Source organism: Melitaea cinxia, chromosome 6 (genome assembly GCF_905220565.1).
Source record: "Melitaea cinxia chromosome 6, ilMelCinx1.1, whole genome shotgun sequence".
In the NCBI taxonomy this organism is placed as follows: Eukaryota; Metazoa; Arthropoda; class Insecta; order Lepidoptera; family Nymphalidae; genus Melitaea; species Melitaea cinxia.
The window spans coordinates 3,805,101-3,823,996 of NC_059399.1; the positions used below are offsets into that span (position 1 = coordinate 3,805,101).

General features: G+C 30.6%; 1 protein-coding gene across 1 annotated transcript in view; it reads right to left on the reverse strand.

Annotated features, from left to right (window-relative positions):
• The window catches only part of LOC123654195, a 70,384-nt gene that overhangs the window by 34,293 nt on the left and 17,195 nt on the right, over positions 1 to 18,896 (reverse strand). The window contains exon 2 of the mRNA XM_045590116.1: positions 9,515 to 9,569. The gene's annotated coding sequence lies outside the window, so the exon portion shown is untranslated. The remainder of the gene's footprint in view (positions 1 to 9,514; positions 9,570 to 18,896) is intronic.

Genomic DNA, 18,896 nt, shown 5'->3' on the forward strand with positions numbered 1-18,896 from the left:
AGCTTCAACCCTTCTTAGAAAAACCCTGTAAATAAGCTTGCATATTTTGGAAGATATCATTGTAATTCGTAAGGGTATAATGGATTACTGTCACGGGTTAAGCTTCAACCCTTCTTATTTATTGGAGAATAGGCTTCTATGACCTGTAGTGGGATATTTAGATACTGTTTTCTAGCGGAAATTGTAAGAAACAAGATTTAGCTGCAAGAATCGTGAATTGATAAGCTCTAAATTCAATCGTTTCGTTATGGTGTCATGGTGTCATAACATTAATAACTACCAAAGAATAAAAGCTTGCAACAGAAAAACTCGCATAATAATCTTACTGGTTGACCATTACAATAACGTTCGCGCAACTGGAATTATAAAAAAAAAACACAAAATCCAATGCAATCGCTTTTACTCCACTTTTCAATTGTTAGATAGGTACTTATTATTAAGTATACCTCACGTTTACATAGAAATAATCTGAACTAAATCATATTAATATCTCACTGCTGGTCAAAGAACCCATGTTGCGTTTAAATTTTTCACGCTATTCTACTTCAGATCGGACGATTTCCTAGCTACCTTTGTAATTTACATTATAAACCTACCTGTAATAACAACGAGGAGCGAAGGATCTATACACGCACTTCTGAACGGTAGAGAGACACATAGCGGAGAAATCGCCAAACCAGAAAAAACTTCTTGAATAAATTAAATTATGCTGAAATCGAATGTATACTCATCGACGGTATTTAAACTTTCAGACAACCAAACGGTTGGAACTTATGCATATTTATATACATTAATTATCTAATACTATTATATCAACTAGCTAGCAAATAATTAAGTAAATAAAAAATTACTATGTTTTCACGGTTCGTCACTAGTAAAGTGAACTAGACTAAAATAATCTTAATTATTTGGTAACAGAACTAACAAATGGTCTTTGTAACAATTACAAATCTTCAAAATTTGCAAAATTAAAAGAAATACATTTCAATGCATTTATTGCGATTGTCTAGAATCCAGTCACGAAACAAGAAAAACTGTTCAGTAAATTGCAAATTGAGTCTTTGATTGTTGTTATAGAGTTGCTATTAGCTTAAATGTTATGAAATTATTGCTTTACTAGTACATTTAAAGTGGCAGAAGCGTGTGATGTAATCTCGCAGTCGGAAGCTCTTGAATTGAATTTCGTGACCAAATTTGTTTAAGAGAAAGTGATAAGGTATCAGAAGTCTGAATTCAAATCTTTGAAAGAGTTACTTTTAACTGAAATCTTCACAAAATAATTGTTTATTAATCGTTTTTGCCTTGACGTCGCCAATTAGAAATAAAAAAGTATACAATTGTAGTTATTTGTCTATCCAGCAGTACACTTTTTAAAATTGCGTCATTAATTTCTTTTTTTAATTTTTGTAGCTGTTTTTGCTAAAATTATAAAAACTATTGTTATTTCAAAACTAAATGATCTGTATTATGTCTAATAAAGTATACGCTTCAGCCTGTAATATCCCACTACTGGGCTTAAGCCTCTTTCCCCATGTAGGAGAAGGATCAGAACTTAATCCAATACGCTGCTCCAATGAGGATTGGCGGATATATTCCCTACTATGAGTAACGATCGCTATCAGGTGTACATGATAACAACCGGGACCGTCGGCTTAACGTGCTCTCCGAGGCACGGTGGGGAGACCCCACGAGGAATGCACAAATACCCAGACCACGGTAAACACCTGTATGGCCAATAAAATGTTTGTCATGTGCGGGGATCGAACCCGCAACCGCCAGCGCAACAGGTACAATCCATGGCTGTGACCGTTGCGCCAACGCGGCGTCTAGGTGTACCTGGCGATAAAATGACATTTTTCATTGGAGTTATAAAGCGTTTATTCTGTACTTGGAGTGTAAAAATATACTTACATAAATTATTAAATAGCGAATTCAGCCTACATGGAGATGGATTGCAGCCTTATCCACCAAGCTGCTCCACTGCGGGTTCCCTACTATGAGTAACGATCGTTATCGGGTATTTATGATAATAAACGGGACGGCTTAACGTGCTCTCAGAGACACGGTGCGGTGGGGAGACCTACAAGGACAGACATCCAAACCGAAAGGAAATATTCGTACAAATCAAATATCAGTCCTGACCGGGAATCGAACCCGCGAACCGTCAGTGTTTTAGACGACTACTCGCACCACTACACCAGGCGGTTATTTGGAATTTTATTAATTTTATTTAATCATAAAACTTGAATACTTAATCTTAAAGACAATAAGGAAAATGATAAACCACAAATTAGAGGAAAAACTCTTCTCGGCTTCAGAAGGTCGAGTTTTTCATTAAATTATTGTATTTTATATTTTTGCGGTTTTTATTTTGAAAGTAATTTATAATACATAGTAAAAAATCTCCCAATGTTAACTGGCAAAACTAACATTAAATAATTATTAATTTTACAGATAGGTAGTAAAAAATATTGAATTCAATAAAAACATTTTCTACTTTATAAGAACAAGACACACACCTTGTTGTTGCAAAACGTTATATAAACTAAAAAAAAAAAAATGTCTTATTATTTCACGCTAATCAAATCTCTACAAAGTTACACTCTCTTGTTTTTACCATTTCTTTCACAATTCAACAACTTCAACTTTTGGGACCTTTTAATTTCTTAAGACAACTATTTCATGAAAACAAGATGTATATATTCTCGTACGTTTGAACGAGCTAAGTGCGGAAAAATCCTTTGTTTCTCATCACTTTAGGTAAAGGTGTCGAGACAATTGTTTTCCCTCAAATGCCAAGGTAAATTTGCAACCTTTCAGAACGACCACTTACCGAGTCTAAGATTTTTTTTTTTTTTCAGAGAAATAAGTTTTAAATAATGAAATTCAAAATGTCTACAGTTACGAATTGTGTGAATTCAATTTCGTTTCAAACAAGAGACGATAATTTCATTACAATGCCTTGTTCAGAAATTAGAGTAAAGTCATTAAATAGGTAAGGGCACTTGAAGCATTTTGTAGTTAAGTTTCATTTACGATTTTAATGTCTGCGTGACATACAATTAAATAATTTAAATATATTTTATGTGATACAAACTTTATATTTTCTTTTGCAGATTTATAAATTTATGCCAAATTAAATATTATGCACTTTTCGCATGAATATATGGATGCATCTTATATATAAAATTCTCGTGTCACGATGTTAGTTACTCCGAAACGGCTGAAGCGATTTTTATGAAATTTTGTGTACATAATTATTGGGTAAGTCTGAGAATCGGCCAACATCTATTTTTCATACCTCAAGTTATAAGGTGGGGTTAAAAAAATATGGAAAAACGTTTGCGGGGTCAGCTAGTGTTTACATATGATGTTTATGAAAAAATATACAAAATTAATAAGTAACTCAACTGAATTACACTCTCGTACTATTAATAAAATCAGAACCTTGGAATTCATACAACTGTAACAGTGAACACTAAAATCTAGAAAATCTGAGAAAATCATAACCAAAATTATTAAATTATATATATATGAAACATCAAAAAGGTAACAGTGAAATAAAACGCTCACTTTGTATTTAAAAATGCAATTTAAAATCCTAAATCCAAATGACCTTTGACCGTTTCGGTCAGAACACCTACATACCTACATGCTTTATTTTTATTATTGCTTCAAGAACACAATCAAGGAAGTCGTAAAACATTATAAGGATAATGCCGATAATATCACGTTTTTTTATTTTATTTCTAACCGAGTTCCAAAAAGGGGGAAATTCTCAATCCGTCTGTTTCTTTAATGTATTTTTCCCCAGAACTTTTGACTGGGTGGACCGATTTCGATACAAAAGTTTTTATCAAAAGGTGGTGTTTGTCACGTAGTACGATTTAAATTTAATCGAGATCTAATAAGTCCTTTTGTACCAACGTTGTATTATACCTTATAACTTTTTTTGACTATACCGATTTTGATCATTCTTGTTTTAATCGAAAGCTCATGCTTGTCTTTTAGTCCCATTTAACATGGGAAACGTGGTATTAATTGTCGATGTAATTGAAGTTATTTTTTTGAGATGAAAAATTTACTATATATTTGCATCATAAATCTAATAATTAACGCCCAACGAAGTAAAGTGAAGAAATAAACGCGATTTACAATCCGAAATTAGTGTCAGATATGTCTAAAAGTCATGTTCCCAACTCGTAGCTGACAGTTTACATATGTACGTATGTAAGTACCTATTGTAATATCACCGTGACGGAGTCCCAACTGTAAGTTACATGAAATGATATATTTCAGATTGTAATAATTGTAAATAATTGTATATATGTGTAATAATTGTAAATAAGGATAACACCAATATTGCAAAAAAAAATATTATTTAAAGATATTGCAGAATCTTACGATTTTTAGTTTTGGGTTTAAGTTATTTTAATTTTTGTTTAGTGCTAAGAATACAAAAATATTAATGAATCTTATTTTCTAAATCTATGCTGACCAAACTAAAATGACAATAATATTAAAGTGTTGATTAAAAAAACCTGATTTATAGTCAATGTAATGACGTCATCACATAAAAGAATAATATGATACAATCAAGGACTTAAATAAGTAGGACATCGTATACAATCGCACTCATAATATTTGTTAATAATACGAGACCCGCAAAGTCAAATAAAAAAAGTGTGTTATTTTTATTTTTTCTACATTACAATGACAAAACTTTTTCGGATTCTATCTTCCCATGGTTGCTGTATAGAATTCAAAACGTCGGGCATCTAAAAAACTTAATAAACCGCGATGGAATCCGAAAAAGTTGTTTCAATATAATGTATAAATTTTACAAATATTTTTTATAAAACTAAATTATATAATTTATATTTTTTATATATATCTGCATTCAGTGAAATTTCTGTATCGCTTTTAACCCTTTTTTTAAAACCACGAATTTTCGTACGAGTATACGCCAATTCGTGCTCGACGCGTCAACAATTGTTATAACATTTTTTTGTTTTATAATATATATAAAGAGTATCCCCTCTTTAAATATTTAAATTTAGTATTTTGAAGTGTCATTGTCAGATGACATGGGAAAATAATTAAACTATAAAAATATGGTGGCTGATGAAGACGGATAATAATAATAAAATATAATTAATAAAGTAACAGTCATAAATAATAAACATATATTGTCGTTTTTCTTAGTTTCAGATGAGAGTGTCTATAGATTTAAGTGATTTTTCGTACAATGTAAATCAAAATTTAACGAAATAAAAACTTATTTTCAGAGTAACGCAATTAGTTTATTTTAAAGAAATATATATAATTATAGATTTATTTTCATTTTCCGAGCGAATTATAGGTAAGCAAGAGTGAAACAGGTTTATGTTTGTTTAGGTTTAAAGGCAGGCGTAACTGGTTTAATCTCGTTTGTTTTTGAATTTTTAAAGAAATTGCTTTGGAAGCCAGCCAACGCCTGTAATCGGAGAGAGCTTTTAAATAAATTGTAAGGGCGAATCTAGCGGGTTACTGGCAGTATGGCCAACTGGCATTTTTTTAATACTTAAAATAAAACCTTACAGCCTGCGGTTATCCCGTTCATTTGTTAATTACGGTATATTGTCAATTAAATCAATTTCGACGATACTGCCAGTGCCACCTTTTCATCATCGCATTCACTTTCGGAATAGTATATTTGGTGTAAAAACCTGCAGGACATAATGTGAGAAAAAATAAACTAAATAATATGCTATAAAAGGGCTTCGAATCCGTAGTTAATATTTATTTCAAAAAGAATATTCCTTACTAACTATAAGCTTTTCCTATAAGGAACGTGATACTTCTACCTAGTAATTGATATTCCCTCATGGCCGTGATCACTTGAGGCTGTATTCGTTAAAGCAAGAAGGGCAATACCGTTTTTCCTCATTTGTAATATTAGTAAGGATATAAATATAATTATTAAGTATACTTGTACCTCTTTAAAATGTACGATACAAAAGTATCATTTCTGTTTACGTATCTAACTCATGTTTTACTAATTCTTCTTTTTATTAGTAGTTAAAGTTGTTTCGAGCTAAGCATCTATTTAGAAATAAAATAATTTAGATTATTTGTTTATATTTGAAAATAAGTTACAACTGTGTGGACTTAACCAAAATTATAACGAAAAGTCCTAGCTTTACTACGCAGTGTCACGACTTTCGATCTGTAGTCTTACTTGATCAATCGTCTGTAGGGTAATAATAATATAAGCGTAATGCATAATATTTGACAAAGGGCATGGGCAATTTAAGGCTACGGATGTTAATTTTAAATAAATAAAAAAGAATTGGACGTCGCGTTGGCGCAACGGTAACAGCACTGGTTTGTGCCTGTTGCGCTGGCGGTTGCGAGTTCGATCCTTGCACATGAAAAACATTTATATTGCCATACAGATGTTTGCCTTGGTCTGGGTGTTTATGCAGTCCTTGTGATTCTTCCCACCGTGCCTCGGAGAGCACGTTAAGCTATCGGTTCCGGTTGTTATCATATGTACACCTGATAGCGATCGTTACTCAAAGTAGGGAATATATCCGCCATACCGCGTTGGCGCAGCGTGGTGGATTAAGCTCTGATTCTTTTCCTACACAGAGAAAGAAGCCTATGCCCAGCAGTGGGCCATTACAGGCTGAAGCGAGCGAGCGAAAAAAAACATTAAAGCTAAATTCTACAGAAACTCACGATTTGCGAGTAATTAAAAGTCAATTACTGTACATAATATTTTAAATCTAATAGTCACTTATAAAAGGAAGGCTTAGTTTTAAAAGGAAACGAATAATTTAATCGTCTAGCGAACTCGGATCATGACCTTAGGCTGACCTGTTCAAAGCTACTAATATAAAGTATAAAATATTAATAATTGATTCCAATAACGTAATTGGTCGAAATATTGGCGAAGGTAGACTAGATAGACTACTTTGAAGCAGTTATTTACAGAGTTTAAAATTTGATTTATTTTAAATGCTTGTTTTATAATCGCGAAACGTACTAAGCTAAATATAATTGATTTATTTAATTTTAAGTTTCGACTGCATAACATGTGTACCTTATATTGTTCTTATAAAGACTGATAATATTGATATAACAACTGACATATGGACAGACTCCTACTAAAGAGTAAAATACGTTTTTTCTTAACCTAAAAAGGTTTTTATTGTTAACAAAAAAAGTAAAAGGTAACTCCTACGCATTTCTTGCTTTCAATTTCGTAAACATTCTTACAAAGTAAAGGCAAGATAATCTTTAGTTCGCGTGAATTTCTGTTTCGTGTTTCGTATCGGTTTTGTCATCGACTTTATTTGATCGCGGCTCACCGATATTATCCGGACTCGTTAAGATAACTAAATAAGGGTATAAAGTTTCTCACTAGCTTAATAAACATTGGCCTAAACCTTTTGATAAATTTAACCCTTATCCCTATTCACTTGTTATATTTTCAGTTATTTTTAAAATTAGGCGAGAGCAGTGAGCACAGCGATTTTCTGCTCTACAATGTTTGTGGGAAATATCATAAAGACTTGATTAGGTCGGCCGTAAAAACTAGTATTAAAGACAACGAAGTAGTGAAAAATATAAAAAATATGTTTGACATTTGGCCAAATATAGTGAGCGTCAAATTTTGAAAACGAATGAAAGTACCATACAAAAAGTTTAAAATTTAAACACTTTTGTCACATTTGAATTTTTTTACGTTAGCTTTTTTTAGATATAAACTTTTCAGCTTTATATTATTAATAGGTATATGTGTATATATGTACATGCGGGGGTGGGGGTCAATTCGATTTTCGTCGTGGCCTGAGTGTGTGTGTTTTTGTTGTATACTTAGGCCCCTAGCACTAACTGCTTAAATTTACTATGAAACATTCTAAAATCAAAAATTTAAGTTAACAATATTCGACCCTCGATTAAAATGTTTCGAGGCAATCTCACGTGAAATATTTTATTTTTATGCGAATAAAATTGGGCAAGATTTAAATAAGAATGTACCCTTGCTCCATTTACATCAATAATTAATTTCATTGTCTCGGCCCGGGCGTAAAGAGATGAACTGAACTGTGAGCTTAGGATGAGCCTTACGGTTAAGTTATGTTTGAAGGTTGTAATGGGTAAACTATCGGACTGCTTGTTACCCATTTTTATGGCGAATTAAAAGAATGTTTCAGTCTTTTTGAAATATAATTTAAAATAGATATAAATAGTTTTTTCTTCTTTCTTGAGAAATAATTTTTAGTGGAATAGAAATAAAAATATACTACAGTCTACAGAGCAATTAAAAGATATTTTAAATGTAAGAACTTTATAAACTTTTATTAGATTTTTTTAAGTATGAAATATCTCGAGGGTCGATGTCCGCAAATAATGAATTCATCACTACTACGTCTTTTTTCAATTTTAATATCTTTATAGCATCTATTTAAAATGATTTATTCGCATAAATGTAATCAATCTTAAATAGTATTAAGTTCGTGTAAAGAATAAAACAAATAATTTTTATTGGAACGAAGTTCCTTACGGTAGGCTTGACATTTGGCTGCACGACCGAACTGAAAAAAATGTGATACTAAAACCGTAAGAAAAATATGTAACGGAAGTGACGTAATATCAGTCCCACGACTGTATAAAATGACGTTTGTAAAACTAAAATATTACTAGTAAATTTTTTTTTTAATTTTTTATGTAATTTTATACGGTCGACAAAAATAAATAAAGACATGTTTTTTTATTTCACTTAATAGTTTGAATTATTATTATTATTTTGTTTGATTTATTTTATTTTACGGTGTTTTTTATTTTCTATAATACTAAATTTCCTAAATACTTTTATGTGCTTAATTAAAAACCAATCAACAAAAACAAAAAATCAAGAACTAGAAAATATATGTAAAAGTCAACTTTTTTTTTTTCAAATTGTGTTGCTTCTATACTATCCGAAGGAACTTCGTTCCTACCTGGTGTCCCATGACACCACATAATTTTTTTTTTAAATAGAGATACTTTTTGTGTACCTATACTTGTTTGTGATATTAAAATGATACAAATTAATTCTGTTTCCAATTAAAAAGTATATTTATCTATAAATGTTAATCGGTCAAGTTATTTAAAATTATAGAATGGCATAACTTAGCCTCACAACACATTAAAAATAATACAATAGGATTGTTTGTGTGTGTGATAATTAATGATAATGCGTAATGTAGTGATGTAATTTGTATGTTATATTTATTTTGAACAACCTCGTCCGATTGCTTATGAGTTATGAAAGCTTTTAGTATTTTATGTAATCGATTGTAACGGTGCTCATACACAGTTGGTTGAATGTGTGTATGTGTAAGTGTGTAAGTAAAAGTATACGGTTCTGTTTGGTTATATTTTATAATTTTAAAAATTATATGCTATAAAAATCAAGTTTTTCATGTACCAATAATAATCAATAAATAAATCATGTATTTTAATAATAGATAATAATACTTACACCGCTACTTAGCATTTCTAAAACTGAATAATGAAGTTTCGCCTGATTTCGCTACCTGAAATTAAAAAATAATAATACTCATATTACAAGGTTAATTTAATTTATGAACAATTGTTGTATAGGATATCTTTAAAAATATGCAATAAGAGTGAGTTAACAGTTATTAAATATAAAGCGCGCGTTATTATGAGTAAAACGTTAACACAGCATTAATTGTTAGAGCAAAAAGTTTTTAAGGAAATGTACGTCAATTTTTTTTCAGCAAAGAAGCGATATATGTAATTTATTTATTACTTATACCTCTCGATACTCAACGCAAAAAGAGAAAAAAAAAACACTAATTAGCAACTGTTCAAAGTTCGAAAAAGACTGGCTGGAGAAAAATATAAAATCGCAACGGAACGGTACTGAGAAACGAGTCCTTTGCCCGGTTTTCGCAGGCAGCTGCTTTTAAAAAACAAGTTTGGCGATCTGGAAAGGCGATTGACGCTGACATAATATGGCCTTCGCTGCTTCGAAGAACAATAAACGTAGCAAGGATTTTTTTAACGATTATTTTCTTTAAGAACCTTTCATTTTTTCTTTGTTCGGGAACTGGCATTAAAATACTGCAATGGTCATTGTGTTTTTCTGTCGATAAATGTTTTCATCAGCAATCAACTATAAATATTCCAATTGACTATTACTATATCAACATTGTCTTCGATATTCTTAAAAACTTACGTCAAAAAGCTGAAACCATAACCTTCAGATATATTATATCAAATGTAATTGTATATATGATATTGTAGGTTTCAATACATATAATTATACCTAAGTATATGTAAAGAACATACAATAATAATAAAAAACCGAGTCTATTTAAAATCATTATTACAATGTGTTATGAATTTATTTTATACATTGTTTTTCTAATGATTACTGATAAATTACTTCACTTTATTTACTAATGTAAAAACATACCTAAAAGAAATCTGGTGGTTTAAAAACAACGTAATACGCAACATTTTGTTCCAAAAAGAATTTAATCGGCTTGTTGTTTAACAATATACATTTTTTAACTTATGTATGTTGTCTTTATATCTGTTACTCTTAGGATTGATATTTATTGCTCCCTGAGCAGTGGACTAGTGTAGTTTACGATACTAAAATTCTTCGCTCTCTCTTAGTATTAGAGTATAACCAAAGAGTACGTACCTAATACCTACATATAAATAAATTAAGAACAACGTATATAAAGTTTCTTTTAGCACCCTAAACAGTAATATGCTTTATTTAAAAATGTATCTACATAGAAAGTAGCGACATAAAGCATTTATAAGTACGGAATAAGTTTGGTTAAAAGATACGTAAGGTCATATACAAATGGTAACTTCACCTATAAACATAACAATCTGATCTTAAAAATTTAAGTTCATTGATTTTTTATTTCCTCTCTGAAGAATTTTTTATAGTATTTTTAGTATTTATATGTTTTTATAAACTTGTACGCGCATCGAATTTCAAATTACGTAGACGTTTGAAAGTAAGAGAATTTAATTGCAAAGTTCCTTTCATTTATACGTAATTGCATTGTTACAAGTATATAGTAACATTGGATGAATACAAAATACTGAAGTAAGCTTTAAATTATATGCCTATTAAAAGGCATAATTTATTGAAAAAGTATCGCGTATTTCATTCTCTTTACATCTTAAGATATAAACATTTTAATGAGTGAAAAGTTTGTTAAAGAACATAAATTTATGTTTTACTTCTTAAAAACCTTCAGTATTAAAATATAGGTCACGAACAATGCCCGTCCTTTAAATTTATGGGGAAGCGGACGTAGAGGATCAGCGGACTAGACATTATTTTATTATAAGTATAATAACACAATCATAATAAGCTTTTTATTGTTATTAAATTGACAAATCCTATTATATATTTTCAATTTATTATATAATATTATGTAGTGGAATCATTAAAGATACATGCGTGTCCAGTGTGCATGTAATACTCTACTAACAAAGATAAAAAAGAGTAACTAATATTGATCGCTTACAAATTAAAACAATATAATACATATTGATATATTTTCATACATGTATGTTCATGTATGTTATTGCGTTTTATAACTACCAGGAGTTCTATGATATGCTTCCCGGAGGTTATCACTAGACTATCTCCAAATTTTATGGGACTACTTTATTGAAAAAAACCGGCTTCAATTACATCGACAAGTAATGCAATGTAAGTAGACGAAAAAAATATTCGAGTAAAATACGCGTTAACAAAGATTACTCAAAAAGTTGTGATCAGATCTCCATCAAATTTAAATGGGACTACAAGACAAGTAGGTATCAGCTTTCAATTGAAACAAGTCATCAAAATTGGTACGTGTACCCAGTGAAAAGTTATGCAGTATACAAATATAACATATATATACAACATAAGTCGACGAAAAAGTAGTTAAGTAAAAACGCATTATTAGATATAACTCTAAAAGTAGTTGTTAGATCTCAAATAAATTTAAGTGGGACCAAATGACACCACCTTTCGATTAAAAAACAAATTTTGTCAAAATCGGTCCACCCAGTCTAAAGTTCTGAGGTATAACATACATTTGAAAAAAATACAACCGAGTTGAGAACCTCCTTTTTTGGAATTCGGTTAAAAATTACAAATAAAATGATCGGTACTATCTAAAAACCAGGAGTATTTCGGTCGATATTTTTACAGAGGCCAGAGAGCGTGTAATATTTTATACCTTAAATGTTGAGTTTTCCTCTATATAAGTAGGTGTATATAATATATTCATAAAAAATTTAAATGATTTGTTTAAAACGAAGTTTTTTAAGTTTTATTTTATCACGGAATTTCCGTATAAGACAGTACTAATCTATAAATATAACGGAACTTATAACTTTATACAATACCTAATCTCGCTTAGAATTCTAAGTAACCGGAACTTAGGTTACGACCAATATCATAATCCAAATCGTGCAGATATTTGCTAATAATTTTTGGGCGATGATAATGTTTAATTTAAAGCTTGCCGTTACTCTTAAACTCTGTTTATTTCAGTAAACCGATTATTTTAAGTATCTGAGATAGTCTTAAAGGTTTCGGTAGTTTTTGGTATTTTTTATTTAACAATCCTATTTTAACAAATTGCGTTGCAGTAGTAAGTAAAGGAATCTAATTACGTATCACGTTATCAATTAAACCATATTTCATTAGACCTTGTTAAAGTATAAAAATGCAAAAATTTAAAAACATTTCATCAGTCAGGTAAACACAGAAAATAATAATAACTAACAATAAAATTCTCAATAAACAGTCAAATCCGCCTTAAAAAAGCTCCGCTCTACTAACGCCGAATAAGGTAAATTTCGCTTTTGTTGTGATAAGAATACGAAATATAGTCAGTTTCCAGTATCAGTTTCAATGTAATCAATAAACGTGCACCCAAGTGGCTTAAATTTCAGTGTCCAATTTCCAAACAGTGAAAGGCGCCAAGGCTGATGGGCAACAATGGTTATAATACCAGTCAACGGAAGACGCCTCCATTCATAATAGAATCCTTCTAGAATAATAATTGGCTCCATTTATTATCTGGCCTATTAAGATCAATGTCGGAGCCAAATTGGTTACGTTTTATTTAGGAATAGCCAAGTAATATATCACAATATAATATATTACATATTGGTGATATATGTACATTATATAATTAATAAATATTACCTAAGTAATTTTTTACATCGATAACAAATGCAATTTGTGCATGAATAATATTTTTTGGCAATATTTTTTGAACAAGTAACATTAGTTATTTCAAAAAATAAAAAATTAAATTTAACTAAAAACGAAAAAAATATATATCAATTAAATGTATGTAATTAATGTACCGGGTACGAATGACTACGAATGTTTTTTTTTTTACTAAAGTAAGTTTAAAGGCTCAACTCATCTAGATGGTAAGTATGATGACTCTATTATAAGCTTAGTTTCAAAAACAAGTTCCTAATAGTCATAATAAAACTTTTTTGAATGCAAATTTTGTTTAAAGATTCAGCTTCAATGTTGTTTTTTATTGGCATTAACGCATCTTAAAAATTATAATAAAAATTGTCTTATTAGAGATCGTATCCGCAATGCAACAGTGATAGATATTTGTTTTTCTGTTTATTTCAATATTACTTTAGAATTCATATTTAAAATAATAAACTAAAATTAATTATGAAGTTTAAGTATAAAATATTAGAATTATAGAAATTCACCATCATTTTCAACTAGCACGTCAAGCTAATGGATCTAAAAAAATAAACAAAAAATAGTAAATTAAAAGATATAATAACTATAACATTTTATTCAAGTTTAATTTATTTCAAAAGTTCTTTCATATTAAAATACCTATATAATTGCAACTGCTTAGTCGAGTGTTCTAGAAAGTTCAGCGGTTCAGCAGTTTTCATTAATAACTCAGGTCGATAAAAGAGGTCTTTGCTACTTTTGGAAGATCGCTTCGCTGGCTTCGCGCTGGCCTGGTTTCCTCTCTGTAATATTCAAGATGTATGTAAAAGACCTACTTATTCTAGGCCTGTATGAGTATAGGCTGTTCATTTCTAAAGGATATTCATAAGCCTCCGTTATGAATGTGTATACTTTAACGTTATTTAGTAGCCAATACGCGCGACTTACTTTGCATTACTGTCTCAGCAGAGCGATTTTATTTTGATAAAATGCAGGATTGTACTTCGTCAAAATAGTTATTTTACTAATTCACACTATTTCACCACCACCACCACTTCAGCCTATCGCAGTTCACTGCTGGACATAGGCCTCTCCAAGTTCACACCAAAAATGGCGTGAGTTGATGTGTTTTGCTTGTTGGTGACTGCAGGGTTGGCTTTGTCGCTCTGAAGACGCTGCTGCCCGTCTTCGGCCTGTATTTTTCAAAACCAGCAATTGGATGGTTATCACGCCATCAGTTGGCTTTTTAAGCTCCAAGGTGGTAGGGTGTTATCCCTCAGTCGCCTCTTACAACACCCACGGGAAGAGAGAGGGTGGCTATATTCTTTACTGTCGTAACCACACAGCTGACTATTTCACACATTTGTGTTTATTATTTTTTGTTATACCAATACCACTTGACATATGGCGCTTAGTGAAGTTGCATGATGACTAGTTTTAAAAATTACTATTTAAATTGCTTTTTTGACATTTTTACTCAAAGAGACACATATTGGTCTTGTTTCCTTTCAACCTATCTTTTTAATAAAAAACAGTTGTTCTACCGAGCAAAAAACGTTTAAAATCAGATATAATTCCTAATAGAACGAATAATATTAAATATATTAAAAGGTTATTTGTGTTATGTACATAACTATATATCTAAAAAACGTATTTAATCACTTACATTCAAAACTCTATTTTATTATATTTAAAAAGCGCCATTATATTATAATAGGTATACTTACTACAGTATAAATACACTAAATACGATTAAGACTAAATTCTAAATTGTAGAAATGGACTCGCTTAAGTGAAGATTCTTGAAGGAGAAAGTTTCTCCTAACTGTTGGTCGTTTTTATCATGCTCTTATAGTACTATTAGAACCTCGGTAATTCTAACTAATGGTGGAATTACCTTCGCCTTCGAACCATCCGTCACGATTCCGACAAAATAAAACCACCGTAGAGGTGCTATAGATAGCGCGGGCAATCCTACTAATATTAAAACGAATAATACGAGACTTAAGTGCATGCTTATTTTTCACGCAAAAACTACTTAAAAAAAATCATTGCCAAATTGAGAAAACTTATGTATATACACAACTAATTTATTTACCTTTATTTTATTTTAGATAATGATTAAGAATAATTAGAAATTAAGATTCCAAGAAAAAACCTTTAAACATGAAACGATGTCCGATCGATGTCCAGTCTTCTCTAAAACTTGTATCGAACTGTTCCATACTTTGAGCAAGATATTTCCTGGCCTACCACAATCAGAGTTTGCTTTTTTTTAGCAGAAACCGCTAAGTTATCTATTTATCTAGCCTACCAGGTCGATCGTACAAGTATACCTATGTTCACTGATACTGCTAACCCCCTCATCTTTTACGTCTCTATGGACTAGTAATGTTACTTTTTATGTTGGTTACATTTTATCCTTATTGTCACTGTTATTTTTATATCTTAGAGAACTTAAGCTACTGAAACTTTTATAAATAGAAAGTCGAGATTAAACGAGATCGAGACTTACGTGGAAAAGACCGTGAGGTACAACTTGTGTTCATTTATATCATTAAATTATATATTTCGAATAAACTGAACTGATATTTCATGTAAAGTTTATAATGTTACGAGTACGTCATTATTAATTACCTACAATAACGCCAGTAATATATAAAAATTTCCATGGTACTAAAAGATGAATAGTTAAGCTATGTGATGAAAACTTTTTGTCTTACACAGCCTGGCATTTTATAGCCCTTATTAATAAATAAGGGCTGTAAAATGTCACGCTAAGACTATAGTAGTAGAGATATTGTAGGTAACTATAAATGTCAACGTTGCAAGTCTCGAAACACGAAGGATTGAAACTGCGGGGTATGTCAGTTTATAATATTAGCTTTAAATACTTACATCTGTTTTTTCATTCCGGCTTTATTATCAGAAATCTATGTATGCTTTCTATATGCTTTGAACTTAGGTTCAAAAATTTAGACTTTTAAATTTGAAATTCTTAATTACTGAATTTATTAAAACAAACTAAAATAATAAATAATATTTTTTTACAAAATATTCGAAAAATATTAGTTAAGATTCTGTACTCATGACGTATAGTATCGTTACGGTATTTGTATTAGATTAAATTTATAAGTGATTGTGGGATACGATGCCGCTGTCAAATGGATTTAAAAATAATATCTACACATATAATTTCTCAGATATTATGTTTCAAACTATGAATATACTCTAGTGAGAATAATATAACTATGTATGTATAATTGTATATGTAATATAACCCATGGCGCGTTTTATATGAAAAAAATATATGAAAAGCAAAAAATATGTCTATTATTGCATCGTAATATTTAAATACAGATAATTTGAACCTTATTTAGACGGTCGTAAAATTCAAACTTTATTAATTCTAAAAAGTGACAAGAGTATGTCGTAATTTGTTTTGATTCAATAGTTTTGCTGATTTTATTTTTAGTGCTGACTACAAATTAGGTATCTTCTGCAATTGTGTGGATTTACGCTAGTTATTGTTACTTTAATGTACTTATTTCTTTTATATACTTTAGACATCCAGACAGATAGAAAAGTTTTATCTGTTTTGAGGACAGTTTAAAAATGTTGAAAGTGGTAAATCGGTCTAAATAATTGCGCTTTATTATTCTTTTTAGTACTCTACGTAGTTAAAAGAAAAAATAGGCTATAAAACATCACGCCACGACTCAAGATTGCGGAAAAGAAGTCATTAATATGAACTTGAGTTAAAATTCAATTGACGTGTATTATTTATTATAACATTTCTAATATTAACGCCGCATTGGCGCAACGGTCACAGCTATGGATTGCACCTAGCTGTTGCGCTGGCGGTTGCGGGTTCGATCCCAGCACATGACAAACATTTGTATTGGCCATACAGGTGTTTGCCGTAGTCTGGGTGTTTGTGCAGTCCTTGTGGGTCTCTCCACCGTGCCTCGGAGAGCACGTTAAGCCAACGGTCCCGGTTGCTATCATGTACACCTGATAGCGATCGTTACTCTTAGTAGGGAATATATCCGCCAACCCGTATTGGAGCAGTGTGGTGAATTAAGCTCTGATCCTTCTCCTACATGGGGAAAGAGGCCTATGCCTAGTAGTGGGACATTACAGGCTGAAGCGAATTTATTATAATGATTCTTACCTACGTTTTATTTCATAATAGGCGTATAGAAGTGGCTTCTATTTCAATTTCCGTGTTACTTGATCCCTATAAGTGTAGTTTTATATCTGTATCTATCAATTAAACTATCTAGGGTACCGGTTTAAACAAAAGTAGGCTAGACGATAGTGACAGATGTAAAGAGGCGGCACCAATGGCTATTTTTACTGAGTTTAAAATATAAAACAATAAAACTAAAACATTTACGAGTAAAATAAATGAAAACATTTTGATCGCGCTTGTCACATTGCGGATTTTCATTATTTTGTAAAGTTTCTTACTTAATTCATAAAAATTTCATAGACCCATTTAACAGTTTGATCTTATTAGCTTTAGTAGCAGTAGACAATTCAGATGAGTGCCATCCGCGTTATGGTCTATGCTACGCCCCGATATATACTTTCATACTCTAATAGCGGTACTCACATTATATGGACCAAGACTATCCGACCACATTATTTTAGTAAATTATGTTTGAAAGTAGATAGACCAAAAATTGCTATACATATTAAAATAAAATGTTAAGTAGTAAGCTGGTAGACACTAAAGTATGTACCTTAGCATATCATTACAGAATATTTCGTCAGTAACTTAACAATCTAATCAGTATTTTATTCATTCATTTTTGCTCAGATGATTTCGACAATGTTACGTACATGATAGTCTAGTGATCGATCAAGTCAGTAGCCTCTATCTGTGTGAATTGCTGTCCCCCCTTGGTGCTTGCCTTTAATAAATAGTAAGAACAAAAAGTAGTTTGGTTTTTATTTATTAGTAATTTAAGAACAATTATTTGTACAAATGTAGTATTTTAATATTTTGTGGTAAAATTACAAACTTTTATTAAATCTGTAGACAGTATGTCATACCCGGTAGGACACATAACATCATTGGATCATGAAAAACACTAATATCGATACTTTACATTCTTGCATTTTTTTTCCTAAATCATCTTTAAAAATTACTACACTACCTCAACAATCTTTTGATAGTTTATAGAGAAAGTATTTTTACCAAAACTTAGACTAACCTAAAGTTGTTTTTAAAATGCATACGTTTATTTGCGTGATATTTAAGTAATTCTTGTTTTTTCCTCATTGTTTTCGACCTTTTTAAGTATTGTATGTCTGCTTGAAAGTAATATTTTAACAGATATATTTATAAATTAACTCTATTTACTTAAATGCACAGTCTTCTTGTCGTTAGCCCTCAACTCTAGTCGCAAATATTTTCTCAAAACACTAGATACTTATATTTAACTTGAGCTTTATCGATTTTATTTAAAGTACAAAGAGCAAAGTTTAATTATATTCCTTCTTAGAAGTGTTCAGGACAATCAAGTTAAGAAGTTAATATTGTGTAGGAAACCTAACACGTTAACATTATTTGACGTTCAGACTGATATATAGAGTGGTATTATGGATTAAATTATTATATTAATTTAAATTATTTATA